The following is a 19,484-nucleotide window of genomic DNA, read 5'->3' as shown; positions in this document are numbered from 1 at the left end:
AAAGGGTTTTGTCCCAGCCCAGCTCTAACGCCTGACTTAAATAATCAACATATCACGGTGATAGGCTATGATTTGTATTCAGGTATGAGCTGGTCTGGAACAAAAGCTTATACACACCCCTACAATTCAAATCTGGAGATGGCCACCCTTTTAAGTCATTATTCTGTACTATGGGTACAATCGGTGGGATTAATTTAGATAGTATTGATATACAGTTGAAGTCGGAAGTTTACATACACCTTAGCCAAATACATTTAAACTCAGTTTTTCACAATTCCTGACATCTAATCCTAGTAGAAATGCCCTGTCTTAGGTCAGTTAGGATCACAATGGGTCCCAGTGGGTCAGAAGTTTACATACACTCAATTAGTATTTGGTAGCATTGCCTTTAATTTGTTTAACTTGGGTCAAACATTTCGGGTAGCCTTCCAGAAGCTTCCCACAATAAGTTGGGTGAATTTTGGCCCATTTGTCCTGACAGAGCTAGTGTAACTGAGTCAGGTTTGTAGGCCTCCTTCCTTTCACACACTTTTTCAGTTCTGCCCACAAATTTTCTATAGGATTGAGGTCAGGGCTTTGTGATGGCCACTCCAATACCTTGACTTTGTTGTCCTTAAAACATTTTGCCACAACTTTGGAAGTATGCTTGGGGTCATTGTCCATTTGGAAGATCCATTTGCGACCAAGCTTTATTTTCCCGACTGATGTCTTGAGAAGTTGCTTCAATATATCCACATAATTGTCCTTCCTCATGACGCCATCTATTTTGTGAAGTGCACCAGTCCCTCCTGCAGCAAAGCACCCCCACAACATGATGCTGCCACCCCCGTGCTTCACGGTTGGGATGGTGTTCTTCGGCTTGCAAGCCTCCCCCTTTTTCCTCCAAACATAACGATGGTCATTATGGCCAAACAGTTCTATTTTTGTTTCATCAGACCAGAGGACATTTCTCCAAAAAGTACGATCTTTGCCCCCATGTGCAGTTGCAAACCGTAGTCTGGCTTTTTTATGGTGGTTTTGGAGCCGTGGCTTCTTCCTTGCTGAGCGGCCTTTCAGGTTATTTTGATATAGGACTCGTTTTACTTTGGATATAGATACTTCTGTACCTGTTTCCTCCAGCATCTTCACAAGGTCCTTTGCTGTTGTTCTGGGATTGATTTGCACTATTCGCACCAAAGTACGTTCATCTCTAGGAGACAGAACATGTCTCCTTCCTGAGCGGTATGACCGCTGCATGGTCCCATGGTGTTTATACTTGCTTACTATTGTTTGTACAGATGAACGTGGTACCTTCAGGTGTTTGGAAATTGCTCCCAAGGATGAACCAGACTTGTGGAGGTCTACAATTTTTGGGCTAATTTCTTTTGATTTTACCATGATGTCAAGCAAAGAGGCACTGAGTTTGAAGGTAGGTCTTGAAATACATCACAGGTACACCTCCAATTGACTCAGATTATGTCAATTAGCCTATCAGAAGCTTCTAAAGCCATGACATAATTTTCTGGAATTTTCCAAGTTGTTTAAAGGCACAGTCAACTTAGTGTATGTAAACTTCTGACCCACTGGAATTGTGATACAGTGAATTAATGAAATAATGTGTCTGTAACAATTGTTGGAAAAATGACTTGTGTCAATGCACAAAGTAGATGTCCTAACCAACTTGCCAAAACAATATTTTGTTAACAAGAAATTTGTGGAGTGGTTGAAAAACGAGTTTTAATGACTCCAACCTAAGTGTATGTCAACTTCCGACTTCAACTGTATAACACATGCTCCACTCTCAATTTGAAGTTGAACTAGTTGACTGATGCCAAGGCAGTGGCTGCTAAGGGAGCAGCTGTGGACCAGAAGACTGCAGCGAAGGCAGCACTGGTCCACACCTGCCTTGTCTGTCAGGTGAGTAGTATTGGTTGGTACTGTGTGTGCCTAGTTTATTATTTGTTTCAACGAGTGGAGGCTGGTGGGATGAGTTATAGGAGGATGTGTTCATTGCTATGACTGGAATGGAACGGTATCAAACACATTAAACATATGGAAACCACATGTTTGACTCTGTTCCAATATTCCTTTCCAGCCATTACAATGAGCCCATCCTCCTATAGCTCCTCTCACCAGCCTCCTCTGGTGTCAAATTTGTATTCAATCTAATCCACAGATTAACTTCCTCCATTTTGTACTTGACCTTTATAGACGCAGACCAGAAGACATTCAAGCAGAACTTTGAGAGCAAGCATCCCAAGTCTCCAATTGTCCCAATACTGGTTGATGTGCAGGCCTAAGTGACCACACACTGAAATGGACCTACAGCTTGGGTAAGATTCTTCTATCATTCACACACAGTAGACATAGTGTAAACCGCCATGTTGTCAACAAAAGGCTGTCCTCAATGCTTAAGTTGTATTTGGTATGGCTTCATTTCTGGAAATGCTGTGATCACTCATTGTCTTTAATGTTGTGATTCACAGACACACGATGACCACGGTTTGAATGCTGCAACTGAGACGGAATGAGGGACACACAGAGAACATGTGTATGACTGGATATTTGTGACAACGACCTAAAGGGGCTGCAGAAGCACACCAGCCCCCATTTTATGTTTATTCCACAGCCATCCATCCCTCTACCTACCCCTTATTCCACACTGCCTTTCATGCCCCATGGTCCCTCAACTTCAGACACTTTGGATCTCTCCATCCTATCTCTATAAACCCACCCTAACTTCACCCATTTTTTCTATGCTACTTCCTACATTGGTTCTTCTGCTGATTTGATAACGTCTAGACTAAGTTACAAAGTGTTGTGGTGCACTGTTTTTGTAACTTTTTTTTCACCAGTGTAATACTGTCCTGCTTATTTTGTGGTTCAGACTGAATGCAGTGGTAAATGTTCTGCTCACAGCTGACATCAGCAATATGGGCCTGTTACATTGACCAGAAGGGTGTTGATATAGCTGCGTTCAGGCATGGCTTCCTTGTTTTGAGTAAGTTAAGTGTGTTTCTTATTCTGCTGGAGGTGAGCTATTATTTTATATTAAACCTACCTTACATATCCAGTTGTTTCTCCATTTGTAACTCACCCACCAAAAATCACAATATTCTGTTTTACATGTTGTGTTATTTGTGCTGGTTTAATTCCTAAAATGGAAAATCAGAAGAACATGTGTGCTCTCTGATAGTAATAGAAGTTCATATGGTGATCTTCGATGTCCCAGGTTTGTAGCATTGATTAATACATCATTTAATCTTTACTTCAAGTCAGATGTTTATATGTTATGTATTATAGGCATATGTATGCATTGTTTAGTATTTTTGTTTATTTAAAACAATGTCATTGTTGGAGTTCAGGTGTTTGATGTGATTGATGGGTGACTAGATGCATTCCTATCAAATAAATATGCTTATTCATGATTATGGATACATTCTGCAATGAATTAATCTGGCTTTCAATCTGCAACAGAACATGGCAACAAGTTAGTTCTGAATCGCTTTAATACAGCAGTGGATTCTGACACCATGAAGGGAAGTAGATTTCACCTCGTTCATATAGTTGGCAGAAATTATAAGAGATTAAATATAGACCTCCCCTGGCTGAAGGAGAAGAGGATATGGTAAAATAAGGGTATGTTGCTAATATCATGTAGGTGGGTAGCTAGCTACTTTGCAAAAGTATAATATTCATGGAACAATGTAAATACCTGACTGCTACTAGGATGGTATTCTGTAAAAGACAGAAGACCAAATGCATAAATAAACCAGCACATATGAGTTTCTATTTTCATTGTTCATTTTGGATCAAGGTAGCTAGCTAGCTGACAGCAAAGGTGTCAGCTAGAGATGACGTGCAGGAGCTTGCAGAGATTTGTAGTCTTGCATGCTTTCTACTTTGATGCTAATTAGCATTTTCGAATCTGAGAGTAAATAGAGACGAATATATTGATAAAAGTAAACTTGTCCGTGAGAGATTTACACAGTTATCAAAATGTCACACCAGTGAAAGCCTACATGAAACACAGACCTTGTTTGAAGTGGTTCTAAAATCCCCTATGGGAAAAATGAATGGTGAAAAAACATTTAGAACAATTTCCTTGTTTGACAGCTAGGTTATATGGGTATTATGATGTATCCACTGTGGCACTCTATTCCTATGGGGAAAATTAATGGAGAAAAAAATGGGTTTTGGGATAAACTTCAAAAATAAGGTGTGAGGTTAACACAGGCTTAGGAGATATTATACGTTTTGTTCTATGAGATAATATCAGTCAGTTAACATGACCTTTATGAATTATGAAGCCTTTATGTGCTTTTTTGATTACATAAATGCTTCAAAATTCACAAGAGGTGACGTTAGCTGATTGAGTTTATCTCATAGAACAAAACGTATAAGATCTCCAATGCCTGTGTTTACCACAGACCTTATTTCGATATTTATCCAAAAATCCAAAAATAACTCCTTTGTCAAGAGGTGAGTGTAGCTGGTGCATCGAAGTCAGGCGCAGGAGAGCAGAGATGAGTGGACAAAGCACTTTACTAAGGCAATAATTTGCACAGAACGCAACTGCGTCACAAAACAAATGCCCAACGAACCAGTGAGGCAGCACAAAGTACAAAAACACAAGTACAAAGTACAGGCTGCCACAAAGCATGGGTAATAAAATAAACCCGGCGCAAACCAGCCGGAAGCGTGCCAACCTCAACAATAAACAATTACACACACAGACATGGGGGGAACAGAGTGTTAAATACACGACATGTAATGAGGGAATGAATACCAGGTGTGTGGGAAAACAAGACAAAACAAATGGAAAATGAAAGGTGGATCGGCTATGGCTAGAAGACCGGTGACGTCGACCGCCGAACACCGCCTGAACAAGGAGAGGGACCAACTTCGGCGGAAGTTGTGTCAGTACCCCCCCCCTTGACGCGCGGCTCCAGCAGCGCGCCAACACCGGCCCTGGGGGGCGACCCGGAGGGCGAGGTGCAGGGCGATCCGGACGGAGACGATGGAACTCCCGCAGCATTGAAGGGTCCAACACGTCCTCCACCGGAACCCAGCATCTCTCCTCCGGACCGTACCCCTCCCACTCCACGAGGTACTGAAGGCCCCTCGCCCGACGCCTCGAGTCCAGTATGGAGCGAACGGAATACGCCGGTGCCCCCTCGATGTCCAGAGGGGGTGGAGGAACCTCCTGCATCTCAGACTCCTGGAGCGGCCCAGCCACCACCGGCCTGAGGAGAGACACATGGAACGAGGGGTTAATACGGTAATCGGGGGGAAGCTGTAAACTGTAACTGACCTCGGGCAGGCGGAGGGGCAGGTTTCGGGTCGAGAGCCAGACCCGGTCCCCCGGTGCGAACACCGGGGCCTCACTGCGGTGACAGACTGCGCTGGCTTTCTGGCGCATCACGGGCTGCTGAAGGTGAACATGAGCGGCGTCCCATGTCTCCTCCGTGCGCCTGAACCAGTCGTCCACCGCAGGAGCCTCCATCTGACTCTGATGCCAAGGCGCCAGAACCGGCTGGTACCTCAGTACGCACTGGAAGGGGGAGAGGTTAGTGGAGGAGTGGCGGAGCGAGTTCTGGGCCATCTCTGCCCATAGCACGAACGCCGCCCACTCCCCCGGCCGGTCCTGGCAATAAGACCTCAGAAACCTACCCACATCCTGGTTCACTCTCTCCACCTGCCCGTTACTCTCGGGGTGAAAACCCGAGGTAAGGCTGATCGAGACCCCCAGACGTACCATGAATGCCCTCCAGACCCTCGAAGTGAACTGGGGACCCCGATCAGACACTATATCCTCAGGCACCCCGTAGTGCCGGAAGACGTGTAAATAAGGCCTTCGCAGTCTGTTGGGCCGTAGGGAGACCGGGCAGAGGGAGGAGAAGGCAGGACTTAGAAAACCGGTCCACAACGACCAGGATCGTGGTGTTACCCTGTGAGGGAGGAAGATTGGTAAGGAAATCCACCGACAGGTGCGACCAAGGCCACTGTGAAATGGGTAAGGGGTGTAGCTTCCCTCTGGGCAGGTGCCTAGGAGCCTTACACTGGGCACACACCGAACAGGAGGAAACATAAACCCTCACGTCCTTAACAAAGTGGGCCACCAGTACTTCCCACTCAGACAGCGCACCGTCCGACCGATGCCTGGATGACCAGAGGAGGGTGATGTGTGGGCCCAATAGATCAACCGGTCACGGACAACAGACGGAACGTACAGACGTCCAGCGGGACACTGGAGGGGAGTGGGCTCTGCACGTAGCGCCTGCTCAATGTCAGCATCTAGCTCCCACAAGACCGGTGACGTCGACCGCCGAACGCCGCCCGAACAAGGAGAGGGACCGACTTCGGCGGAAGTCGTGACATCCTTTCATGTTCCTGTAGGCTTTGTCCAACGAACCATGGTGGAATTAGTGCCTACAAAAAGACGGCATTACTATTGCTCTCTATTAAAACCAGTAGATAATGATAGCGCTGACGTCATCCACGCATTCCTATGTAAAACTCCCGATGGCGCATGAAGCCGGAAGCATTTGAATTTGAAGCGAGTTTTTTAATATATATTTTTTATTATTACATTTCTAATTACAATACATAAACAATCACTACATGTATATTTTCTCTAAAGAAATATCAAATAACTCTAAAGTAAATATAAAAAATAAATAAAATAAAACATTAAACGTTAATTGAGTTTCAAAAATTAAAGTACCTAAAATAATATAAATAGAATAAGGTCAGGGCTGAGTTGGACTGAATGACACCATAAAATTGCTAAAGATCATGGTGAAAGTGGTCGTAACTAGCAAAGGATCATGGTCGATGTAGTCGTTTTCATCATGCCTGAGAGAGTCAACCGGGAGCCTTTTTTTGTTTGGATGTTCTGTCGATCATAATTTACATCGGCTTTCTAGGCAGACCAGGGCTTTTGGCACCGCTAGCAGACCAGCAGAGCTCCTGACTTCACGCTCCAGACCGGACACTGGGGCCTGGTCTGCCCACACTCATTGCTTGCTCCACCACAGTTCACCAGCTGATGTAGGCTGTGTTTGCCAGGTGGGACGCAACCTTCCCACTGCTGAACAGAACTGCGCTGTGCATCGGTCCTGTTAATATTATTTGTGCTTATCACTGAAAAGCTTTCAATCTCTCCAAAAACTCTAGTCCAGTCCACTTAGTCAGATTCTAGTCACAGAGAATTTTGTCATTATTTTTGTTGTTGAAATGAACACTGTTAATGTGTGGGAGGTGAACACTCACCTGAAACTCCATAAGAGGGAGTTGGACCTAGTACAAGATACATTTTCTGTAGTTTGCACTGAATCCCACAGTGACAGACCATTCTCTCAGCGACTGAATGGGCATGGAGAGTCACTGTGCTCCTCCCTTTCCTCTCTTAACCCATGAGTCTGTCACTTCACTTGATACAGGTGTTTATAGGTGTTTTTATAGTCTCTGAACTTGTGGCCTTTATTTTCTGTTTTTCGGGTAGCATAAACGCTGCAAGTGGAGATCAGACTGTGGCTCAAAGGAAATCAATTGGGTTTACGAGCAGAAGCTTACTCCAAAGGGCCATTGAGGACATTGTCAGTCACTTGACCTACCTCCCAGCCTCCCATCTACAGAGTGCATTTTGGGTGGTGGTGGAAATTGTCACCAGTCTGATTCTTAGCATTAGAGCCAACCCTGCAGACTCCTCTGAGGAAGAGGGATCACCAGCATTGCATTGGTCAACCTGATCATGTGGGTGGTGATGTCTGTGCTGCAGGACCTGGCTTGTACTCTGCACTTCACAGATGCTTTCAATGATACAAAGCAGCTGCAGATCCTCTTCTCCAGGCCTGTGGGATTCAGGATTGTGAGCTCTATACTTAATGACCTGCTGAGTGTGGCTGGTGGCCCCATTGCCCTGAGAAAAGCCTTCAGTGCTGGAGATAGCAAAGTTACCAGAACTGTCATGAAAGCTGATCTCTCTAAGTGTCAGTTAGCTTATCACATGTAGCCACAAGACTAGACCCTCCTCCTGTGTAAACCTTTACTTTATACAGAACTCCGAGACACACCTTGGCAGTAAGCCCCCTCTTGTCTATGGAGAACTTCTTGTGATTGGTTCTGCCACACTGCACACTATTGTGACCAAACTTCTGCACCAAATCTACTATGGTGCCCCAAAGGAGGATGCCAAACTCTTCCTGAGGCACTTGCCCTTTCTGGATGATCTGAAGAACCACCTTGGAATGTCAGTGGCTAGTGAAGAAACAGAGCTAAACTTCTACTTGAAACCAGCAGAGACAAAACAGGTTGTAGCCTCTGTCTATGATCAACTGGCCTAGAGCTCAGAATCCAAGATGATCTTTCAGTGTAGTGTCTCCTCCAGGAGCCAAATGGTGTCCAGAGACATTGCCTGCCTGATTGTGAGAGCCATGATGAACCTCCTTCCCAATATGTATGGACAGTAACCAGTGAGACCTGGATACTGTGGAGAACACAAAGCTGTGAGCTACTGGACACTAACGTCCACTGGTAATGTCCCTTATGCCCTATTTCTGGACATCATAGACAAATGTGTCCATACCATCTTTCCAATTTAACCTGCCATGTGAATTGTGAAGATGTGAGGAGGCACTTCTGATTGGCACATCAGCTTTGGGTGGTCATCCAAGACGAGTTCACCAAAGCTCCAAAGAGCAAGGCTCTCCTGAAAGGGTTGAATAAACTATCTGGATTGTGAAGAGAACCTGGGCCAGGTTTCCTCTGAGCTGCATATGTTACAGAATTCCATGTGTCGTGTCTTTGGGCACCTTTAAACTGAAGACATGTTTATCAATTAACTCCCTGTAATTATTATTACGTGATTAAACTGATTAATCGTTTAACTGTAATTAACTAGGAGATCGGGGCACCAAGGAAAATATTCAGATTACAAAGTTATAATTTTCCTAATATAACTTTCCTATATTATAACATTATATATTATATTATATTATAGTATAGGCCGATTATCTTCTGGTTTAAATGGTGTATTTTACCTCGCGTCCAGTCTCCAAACGTCGTTAATTGTTGTATCTGCACGAATCCAGCCTTTACTAAAGTCATCCATATATCAATTGTCTTAAAATCATTAATTTACTAAACTAAGTAATTCACAGAAAGCATACAAACAGTAATTATCGTCACAAAGAATTGGTAGAGTAATGTGCCCTAGTGGGCTAAACAGGCATGGCGGCCTGTTAAACAGAGGGTCATAAAGGGCAGTTGAGAAGGCACACAGAGTTCATTAATATTAACAATTGATATGCTAATCCTTTGCACATGAACGCTCACTCATTCGGGAACAATTGCAATCAATATATATTTACGCTCAGTGTGTCGTCGGGATCCTTGTTGGAGAGTCGTTCTGTTGGAGAGTTCTCTCTCTCTCTCTCGGTTAGAATGGATCTTTCAAAGCGACATTCATTAATGTCGTTATAGAATGGATGTTTCGTTGGTCTTCGCGTTCAATGATATAATTTACTTAGCTGCAGACTAATAATTAATATCAAAGACTTGTTCTTATTCTGTCGGTCTCGATAGTCTATAAGTTTAACCACGTGGTATAGGTAACTTTCAGTAGAGGAATTGGGTGGTCAACCTTGGCTCTCTCTTCTGAGGTAAGCTGGTCTGAAGAAAGTAAATCAGGGTGTTTTTTTTACTTGAACATAGAACAGGCTTGTCACATGACGCCTGGTCCTGTCTGTGTCCCTGGGGGCGTGCCGATGACTGATTTAATCTTTGAACATAAATACATTCTGTCACATTAACATCAGTACATAGCACCTCAATGTATTACAAAAAGCTTTATCCTTATTAATACATTTCATACAACCATTTAGATGCAAGTCCCATAGCTGAGGCTATTATATAAACAGTGTAGGATGGATGGGTGTATAACGCGAATGTCTAGCAACCCAAAGATTGCGTGTTCGATTCTCATCACGGACAACTTCAGTTAATTACCAATTTTGTAACTACTTTTGAGCTACTTCGGAACTACTTAGCATGTTAGTTAACCCTTCCCCTAACCTTAACCAGTGGCGATTTTAGCATGTAAATCTTGGTGGGACAAACTCTTTAAAAAAAAATGTTTTTATGCATGCCAGCAAAGACACTACACAACACAACACTACAGTAATTGCACTATGATGGTGACAAACGGTGCCCACAAACTGTTAGGGCCTACATAAAGCTGTCCCAACAGCAGAGCTTTCTTTTCAGCACCATGGAGTGAATCCTTACCACCGCTACATCTGGCTATCAGCGGAGGCTTGTCTGGCAGTGAAACAGTTCATTCAGCCTCATTTACTGCCTTTTTAAAAAACATAACTGATATGGCTGACTTGCTTAAACAAATGTGGTTTCTACTGACAATTGAGATATACAAACTATGGCATAAGGGAATGATGACAGGATAAGAGGCAATCCGTAATTTCAATGAAAACATTAATGACTGAGCTAAGACGGACATAGTCAATATCACTATTTATTCAGCACTTTTGAAATGGACTGATCTTACAGTGTTCTTCCTGTACACCAAGTCAGAACCATATGATAAATAAAGGGGGCATATAAATAGACAATGAAAGCTCTTACAATATTCAATGATGACATTTCTCTAAAACAGCATATAGGCTACATCAAGTCAGAACAGTAGGCTAAGTTATGAAGTTAAAGGGAGGCAAATGGGCAACTAACAGTTTACTACACAACATACACTTAGTATGACTTTTTTAGCTACAGTATACATATCTCCCTGGTATATTACATAATTTATGCAGCAGCATACTCCAAGACACTCTTGGACTCAGCGTTGTGCTGTGCTAACTTGAACAGGAAGGTGGTGCGGCAGCCGTTCTTGTGGGCAAATTCGGTCATGAAACTTTTTCATCAAAGTCTGGCATTCTCTGGATTTAGGGCACTTTCAAGTCTAAAACTATTTGGTTTTAAATATACTTAAGTATCAAAAGTAAATGTAGTTGCTAAAATATACTTAAATATTAAAAGTAACAGTATGAATAACTGAAAATTCCTTATATTAAGCAAACCAGATGGCACAATTTCTTTTTTTTTATGGATAGCCAGGGTCACACTCCAAAACTCAGACATCATGTAAAAACAAAGCATTTGTGTTTAGTGAGTCCGCCAGATCAGCGGCAGTAGGGATGCCCAGGGTTGTTCTCTTGATAAATGTGAAAATTGGACCATTTTCTGTCCAGCTAAGCATTCAAAATGTAATGAGTACTTTTGGGTGTCAGGGAAAATGTATAGAGTAAAAAATACATTATTTTCTTTAGGAATTTGGTGAAGTAAAAGTAAAAGTTGTCAAAAATATAAATAGTAAAGTAAAGTACAGACACCCAAAAAACAATTTAAGTAGTACTTTAAAGTATTTTTACTTAAGTACTTTACACCACTGGTCATTTCTTATCCTTTTAAGCTTGGAAAAGAGACCCTTAAACCCAGACTTGGAGCACACAAACTCTCCACCGAATAGCAGACAGGGGACGCAAAATAATGATTGCTTTGCAACGCTTGTTGTTAGCCACTGATTCCTTCTAAACCACTCATTGTTGATTTTGCGATTTCCAACTTGTTGTGTAATGTTTATGTACAATGTCCGATGAGTACCGAAACGTTTATTTATAGATTTTTTTAACCCCATTTTCTCCCCAATTTCGATCTTGTCTCATCGCTGCAACTCCCCAATGGGCTCGGGAGGTGAAGGTCGAGTCATGCATCCTCTGAAACATGACCCACCAAACCAAGCTTCTTAACACCCGCCCGCTTAACCCGGAAGCCAGGTGCACCAATGTGTCAGAGGAAACACCGTTTAACTGTCAGCTTGCAGGCACCCGGCCCGCCACAAGGAATCGCTAGAGCGCGATGAGCCAAGTAAAGCCCCCCCCCCAGCCAAACCCTCCCCTAACCTGGACGACGCTGGGCCAATTATGCACGGCCTATGGGACTCCCAATCAGAGCCGGTTGTGATACAGCCCGGGATTTTACCCGGGGGTGTAGTGATGCCTCTAGCACTGCGATGCAGTGCCATAGACCGCTGCACCACTCAGGAGGCCCGCACCGATACGTTTTATCTATAATTTATCTTCATATGACAAGGATTGAAAAGGATTTGCCAGTAGATTGTCGACTTGATTCATGATGATGACTGCTAGCTAAGATTTTGAAAGTATGATGTTGACATGATCAGTCCAATCAAAGCTATGGTAGATATAACGTGATTTGACGTAATTTTATCTGTTGCCAATGACCTTGAGCCTTCTTGGATGGGCACTTCTAATGTAAATCTATGGCAGCACCTAAGGGGGCTTAAACTTTCTAGCTCTCCCTGTAGATTTTGCGGTGACGTAGTGTCCCCATGAGTGATAGACCACTGAGCAAATCACGGCGCAACTAGAAAAAATGACCAACCCCTAAGCTCTGTATTTTCCGCTGGCTGTCCCTCCACCACAGAAAGCACTGAGGTAGGCTGGAACACCTGCATTTTGGATCTGACTTACTCAAGAAAGCAAAAAAAGACCATGTTTGTATGTGGCTTTATTAACTATATACACTGCTCAAAAAAATAAAGGGAACACTTAAACAACACAATGTAACTCCAAGTCAATCACACTTCTGTGAAATCAAACTGTCCACTTAGGAAGCAACACTGATTGACAATACATTTCACATGCTGTTGTGCAAATGGAATAGACAACAGGTGGAAATTATAGGCAATTAGCAAGACACCCCCAATAAAGGAGTGGTTCTGCAGGTGGTGACCACAGACCACTTCTCAGTTCCTATGCTTCCTGGCTGATGTTTTGGTCACTTTTGAATGCTGGCGGTGCTTTCACTCTAGTGGTAGCATGAGACGGAGTCTACAACCCACACAAGTGGCTCAGGTAGTGCAGCTCATCCAGGATGGCACATCAATGCGAGCTGTGGCAATAAGGTTTGCTGTGTCTGTCAGCGTAGTGTCCAGAGCATGGAGGCGCTACCAGGAGACAGGCCAGTACATCAGGATACGTGGAGGAGGCCGTAGGAGGGCAACAACCCAGCAGCAGGACCGCTACCTCCGCCTTTGTGCAAGGAGGAGCAGGAGGAGCACTGCCAGAGCCCTGCAAAATGACCTCCAGCAGGCCACAAATGTGCATGTGTCTGCTCAAACGGTCAGAAACAGACTCCATGAGGGTGGTATGAGGGTGGTATGTCAAATTCGCCACTGGCGCCCTGTGCTCTTCACAGATGAAAGCAGGTTCACACTGAGCACATGTGACAGACGTGACAGAGTCTGGAGACGCTGTGGAGAACATTCTGCTGCCTGCAACATCCTCCAGCATGACCGGTTTGGCGGTGGGTCAGTCATGGTGTGGGGTGACATTTCTTTGGGGGGCCGCACAGCCCTCCATGTGCTCGCCAGAAGTAGCCTGACTGCCATTAGGTACCGAGATGAGATCCTCAGACCCCTTGTGAGACCATATGCTGGTGCGGTTGGCCCTGGGTTCCTCCTAATGCAAGACAATGCTAGACCTCATGTGGCTGGAGTGTGTCAGCAGTTCCTGCAAGAGGAAGGCATTGATGCTATGGACTGGCCCGCCCGTTCCCCAGACCTGAATCCAATTGAGCACATCTGGGACATCATGTCTCGCTCCATCCACCAACGCCACGTTGCACCACAGACTGTCCAGGAGTTGGCGGATGCTTTAGTCCAGGTCTGGGAGGAGATCCCTCAGGAGACCATCCGCCTGCTCATCAGGAGCATGCCCAGGCGTTGTAGGGAGGTCATACAGGCACGTGGAGGCCACACACACTACTGAGCCTCATTTTGACTTGTTTTAAGGACATTACATCAAAGTTGGATCAGCCTGTAGTGTGGTTTTCCACTTTAATTTTGAGTGTGACTCCAAATCCAGACCTCCATGGGTTGATAAATTAGATTTCCATTGATTATTTTTGTGTGATTTTGTTGTCAGCACATTCAACTATGTAAAGAAAAAAGTATTTCATAAGATTATTTCATTCATTCAGATCTAGGATGTGTTATTTTAGTGTTCCCTTTATTTTTTTGAGCAGTGTATATATAAAAAAAATACATTGTTTTCAAACTGATATGTGACACGTATTAATGCCAAAATAACATGCAAAACAGACAACAAAATGTTTGTATTTATTTTTTTAGCTAAACAGGTGGGGCTCTGCTCTGAATGATGGGTTGTCACTGATTTTAACCATTTTCGCTAACCCTTCCCCTTACCCTAACCTTAACTCTTTAACCTAACGTTTAACCTTAACCCTAACCTTAACCACTAACCCTAACCCCTAGATCTAGCTTTTGTTAGCGTTAGCCACCTAGCTAACGTTAGCAACAACAAATTGGAATTCGTAACATATCATACATTTTGCAAGTTTGTATGAATTTAATTGATAAAATATTATACGAATTGCAATTCATAACATATACGAATTACAATTCGTAGTTACGAATTGTAATTTGTAACATGTGATATGAAATGGATGATGGACATCCACAAATGAAAACATACCAGACGAAACGTATCATATCATACTAAATGGAGTGGCTCAGATTTACATCCAGAATCATATGAAATGCTCTGAGCACTTTGGGAGGACAAGGAACTGTGCTTTAATTACTCCAGTATGGTGACTGAAAAGTTGCTCTATTTCTGGACCCCATCTGCCATCGATAACAGACCTGCAGGTGTTGTAGGATCAGAGGTCATGGGGACAGTGCCATTTCTAGGCAGAACCCCAACCCCCAAAATGTATATACATTTTTATTATATTCTTTTAGGAATTCAGTTGGGGTCTCAACTTACTGTTAGTAGATAGTAGATAGGATAGTACAGGTATTCCCAAACTGGGGTAAGCGTAATAAAAAATAATAAAAAATGTGATTCTCATAAAAATGTGATTCACATTTTCAAACAGTCCATTTATATTTTCCAACGGGGCTATACATTTGGGTGAGTTCTTTTTCTCTCGCCTGAGTAGCCTTGTTTCACTGCCAAAAATAGAATTAAGCCATATAGTGTTCAGCGAAATAACAACACAATGTCAAATATAGGTAGCATAGTCAAATAACGAACATCCGATCACATTAACCGTTACTCTCTCGCTGGAATTCCATTAACGGTCTGTATGTAGCCAAATGTAGCTGCTGCTCATCCCATTTGCTCGAAAATTGATAAATGGTTAAAAAAAGTAAGGCCCGCATCCATAGAGACACATACCAGCTCTACTGGTAGTACTGCTACTACCAGCAGTACGACACCTGCACCAGTCAACGACACAAGTTGTTCTGCTTCCACGAGCACATCCAATGCAAGTGTCAGTAATGCTAAATTTGTTGTTAGCCCAGCTAGCATGGACACTGACAGTTGTGAATCTGATGCAGCCGAAGAGCTACTGCCCCCTTACCCGGGAAAGCACTGAACAACAGACAGGGATGTTGGACAATCAAAGAGGCACAAATATGATGAGAACTACATTGATTTGGTGTTCACTTATATTGGGAGTAGTGCCTTTCCTCAGCCACAGTGTGTTATACGTGCAAAGGCACTATCTCACAACTAGATGAAACCTTCACTCTTTATTTTTTTCTCCCTTTTTTCTCCCCAATTTCGTGGTATCCAATTGGTAGAAGTTACAGTCTTGTCTCATCACTGCAACTCCCGTATGGACTCGGGAGAGGCGAAGGTCGAGAGCCATGCGTCCTCCGAAACACAACCCAACCAAGCCGCACTGCTTCTTGACACAATGCCCATCCAAGCCGGAAGCCAGCCACACCAATGTGTTGGAGGAAACACCGTACACCAGGCCAGCGTGCACTGCGCCCGGCCCGCCACAGGAGTCACTAGTGCGCGATGAGACAAGGATATCCCTGCCGGCCAAACCCTTCCTAACCCGGACGATGCTGGGCCAATTGTGCGCCGCCCCATGGGCCTCCCGGTCGCGGTCGGCTGCGACAGAGCCTGGACTCGAACCCAGAATCTCTGGTGGCACAGCTAGCTGCAGCCACCCGGGAGGAAACCTTCACTCTTGCGCAGACATTTAAACCCACAATGTAATTTGAAAAATAAGCCATGGGAGTTTTTTGAGTGAGAATTAAGACCACTTTTGTGGAGTAAGACATGTATAAAACCAACAGATACCATTTATAAGAAGGTGCTAGAAGCGTCTTATATGGTGAGCTACCGAGTGGCTAGGACAGGCAAGCCCCATATTATTGTGGAGGACTTCATTCTTTCTGCTGCCGCAGATATGGCTAGAACAATGCTGGGGGAAAAGGCCAAAAAAACTATACAGACAATGCATTCATCAAACAACACTGTTTCACGACGCGTCAATGACATGGCTGAAGAGGTTTTGAAACAATTACTGCTTCGCATACAAGCCAGTGAATTGTATGCGTTACAGCTGGATAAGTCAAAAGTCATGGTGGGCCTGGCACAGCTCCTGGTATATGTCCGTTACGTTTATGGGGGGTCAATTAAGGAAGACATCCTCTTCTGGAAACTAGGACAACAGGAAAGGATATTTTTAAAGTACTGGGCAGCTTTGTGACATCAAATGGATTTTGGTGGTCAAGATGTGTTGGTATCTGTACTGATGGCGCAAAAGCCATATCAGGGAGACATAGTGGAGTGATAATACACGTGCAAGCAATTGCTCCCGACGCCACTTGGGTACACTTCAGCATCCACCGAGAGGCTCTTGCTGCCAAGGGAATGCCTGACAGCTTGAACGACATTTTGAACACTACAGTGAAATTGGTTAACTTTGTTTAAGCAAGGCCCCTGAACTCTCGTGTATTTTCTGCGCTATGCAATGATATGGGCAGCAACCATGTAATGCTTTTACAACGTGCGCTGGTTATCATGGGGCAAAGTATTGACACATTTTTTTGAATTGAGAGACAAGCTTAAAGTTTTCTTTATTGACCATCATTTTCACTTGTCTGACCGCTTGCATGATGACGAGTTTCTCACATGACTGGCCTATCTGGGTGATATTTTTTCTCACCTGAATGATCTGAATCTAGGATTACAGGGACTCTTCGCAACTATATTCAATGTCCGGGACAAAATTGAGGCTATGATTAAGAAGTTGGAACTATTCTCTGTGCATTAACATGGACAACACACAGGTCTTTCCATCATTGTATGATTTTTTTGTGTGCAAATGAACTCAAGCTTACAGACAATGTCAAATGTGATATAGCGAAGCACTTGAGTGAGTTGGGTGCGGAATTCACAGGTACTTCCCGAAACGGATGACACAAACAACTGGATTTGTTATCCCTTTCATGCCCTGCCTTCAGTCCACTTACCGATATCTGAACAAGAGAGCCTCATCAAAATTGCAACAAGCGGTTCTGTGAAAATTTTATTTAATCAGAAGCCACTGCCAGATTTCTGGATTTGGCTGCGCTCAGAGTATCCTGCTTTGGCAAATCGCGCTGTTTAGACACTGATGCCCTTTGCAACCACGTACCTATGTGAGAGTGGATTCTTGGCCCTCACTAGCATGAAAACTAAATACAGGCACAGACTGTGTGTGGAAAAGACTGAAACTCTCTCCAATACAACCCAACATTGCAGAGTTATGTGCATCCTTTCAAGCATACCCTTCTCATGAACCTGTGGTGAGTTATTCTCAATTTTCTATGAACAAATAAAGTTTTATATGTAAGATGGCTGGTCCTATAAGAGCTCTTTGTCACTTCCCATGAGCCGGTTTGTGACAAAATCTCACACTCATTATGTTTAATAAATGTATCGTATAGTGTGTGTGGCAGGCTTACAATGATGGCAAAAAACAACATTTGAGAGTGCGCTGACCCTGGTGCTAGAGGGGGTACGCATGAAGGGATACAGGACTATAAAAAGTTTGGGAACCACTGGGATAGTATAATACACAACTTGCAATTTTGAAATGTGTTCTGTCAGTCACTGTCACGGTTGTCGTATGATGAAGGAGCGGACCAAAGCACAGCATGTGCTATCGTTCCACATTTTCTTTATTAAACTGTGAAACTATGCAATACATACAAATAAACTAATAAACAAAACAACAAACCGTGACGAAGAGGTGCAACATACACTAACACAAAATACAATCTCCCACAACCCCAGGTGAGAAAAACAACTTCTTAAGTATGATCTCCAATTAGAGACAACGATGACCAGCTGCCTCTAATTGGAGATCATCCCCCCCCCCCCAAAAAAGAAATACAGAAACAAGAACATGACAACATAGAAAATCTAAACTAGACACAACCCCGTCACGCCCTGACCTACTCTACCATAGAAAATAAAAGCTTCTATGGTCAGGACGTGACAGTACCCCCCCCCCCCAAAGGTGCGGACTCCGAACGCAAACATCTAACACAAAAAATGAAACAAAAAAGGGAGGGTTAGGATGGGTGTCTAAATGTCGGTGGCGGCTCTGGTGCAGGACGAAGAACCTTCTCATCCCACGGATCCTCCTGTATCGGAGGCGGTTCAGGTGCAGGACGACGAACCCTCTCCTCCTGCGAATCCAGCATCATAGGAGGCGGCTCCGGTTTGGGGCGTAGCCCCGGCTTCTCCCGCTGATCCCTCCGCTTTTGTGTCACCGGACCGTGGATCGTCGGAGGAGGAACCGGACCGTGGTTCATCGCCGGAGGCTCTGGACTGCGGGCCGTCTCAGGAGGTTCCGGACTGCGGGCCATCTCAAGAGGTTCCGGACTGCGGGCCGTCTCAAGAGGTTCCGGACTGCGTGCCATCTCAAGAGGTTCCGGACTGCAGGGCGTCTCAAGAGGTTCTGGACTGCGGGCCGTCTCAGGAGGTTCCGGACTGCGGGCCATCTCAGGAAGCTCTGGAACGGGAAGGCGCACTGGAGGCCTGATGTGTGGGGCTGGCACAGGTGGCGCCAGACTGGTAACATGCACCTCAGGGCCAGTGCAGAGAGCAGGAACAGGACACACCGGACTGGGCAGGCGCACTGAAGGCCTAGTGCGTGGAGCCGGGACAGGTGGCCCCAGACTGGTGACGCACTTCAGGGCGAGTGCGAGGAGGAGGCACAGGATATACTGGACTGTGGAGGCACACTTGAGGTCTGGAGCGTATGGCTGGCACAACCCGTCCTGGCTGGATGCTCAGTTTAGCCCGGCAAGTGCGGGGCGCTGGCACAGGACGAACTGGGCTGTGAAAGCGTACTGGCGACACAGTGCGTAAAGCTGGCGCACTGAACCGAGGAGGCGTACTGGAGACCAGGAGCGCTGAGCCGGCACAATCCGTCCTGGCTGAATGCCCACTCTAGCACGGCAAATGCGGAGCGCAGGCACAGATCGCACCGGGCTATGAATGCGCACTGGTGATATATTGCGCATCACAGCATAACTCGGTGTCTGACTGGCCACATGCTCCCTACGGTAAGCACGGCGAGTTGGC

General features: G+C 44.7%; 1 long non-coding RNA gene across 1 annotated transcript in view; it reads left to right on the top strand.

The window, feature by feature from the left end:
- LOC106612912 (uncharacterized) overlaps positions 1-3,430 on the top strand; it is a 30,521-nt gene extending 27,091 nt beyond the window's left edge. The window contains exons 5-6 of the long non-coding RNA XR_001330392.2: positions 2,191-2,312; positions 2,466-3,430. This is a non-coding gene — a long non-coding RNA (uncharacterized lncRNA). The remainder of the gene's footprint in view (positions 1-2,190; positions 2,313-2,465) is intronic.
- Positions 3,431-19,484: the final 16,054 nt, after the last annotated feature.

Source organism: Salmo salar, chromosome ssa09 (genome assembly GCF_905237065.1).
Source record: "Salmo salar chromosome ssa09, Ssal_v3.1, whole genome shotgun sequence".
NCBI lineage: Eukaryota > Metazoa > Chordata > Actinopteri > Salmoniformes > Salmonidae > Salmo > Salmo salar.
Note: the sequence above shows the minus strand (reverse complement) of the source record. Positions and strands in the feature narration are given on the sequence as shown.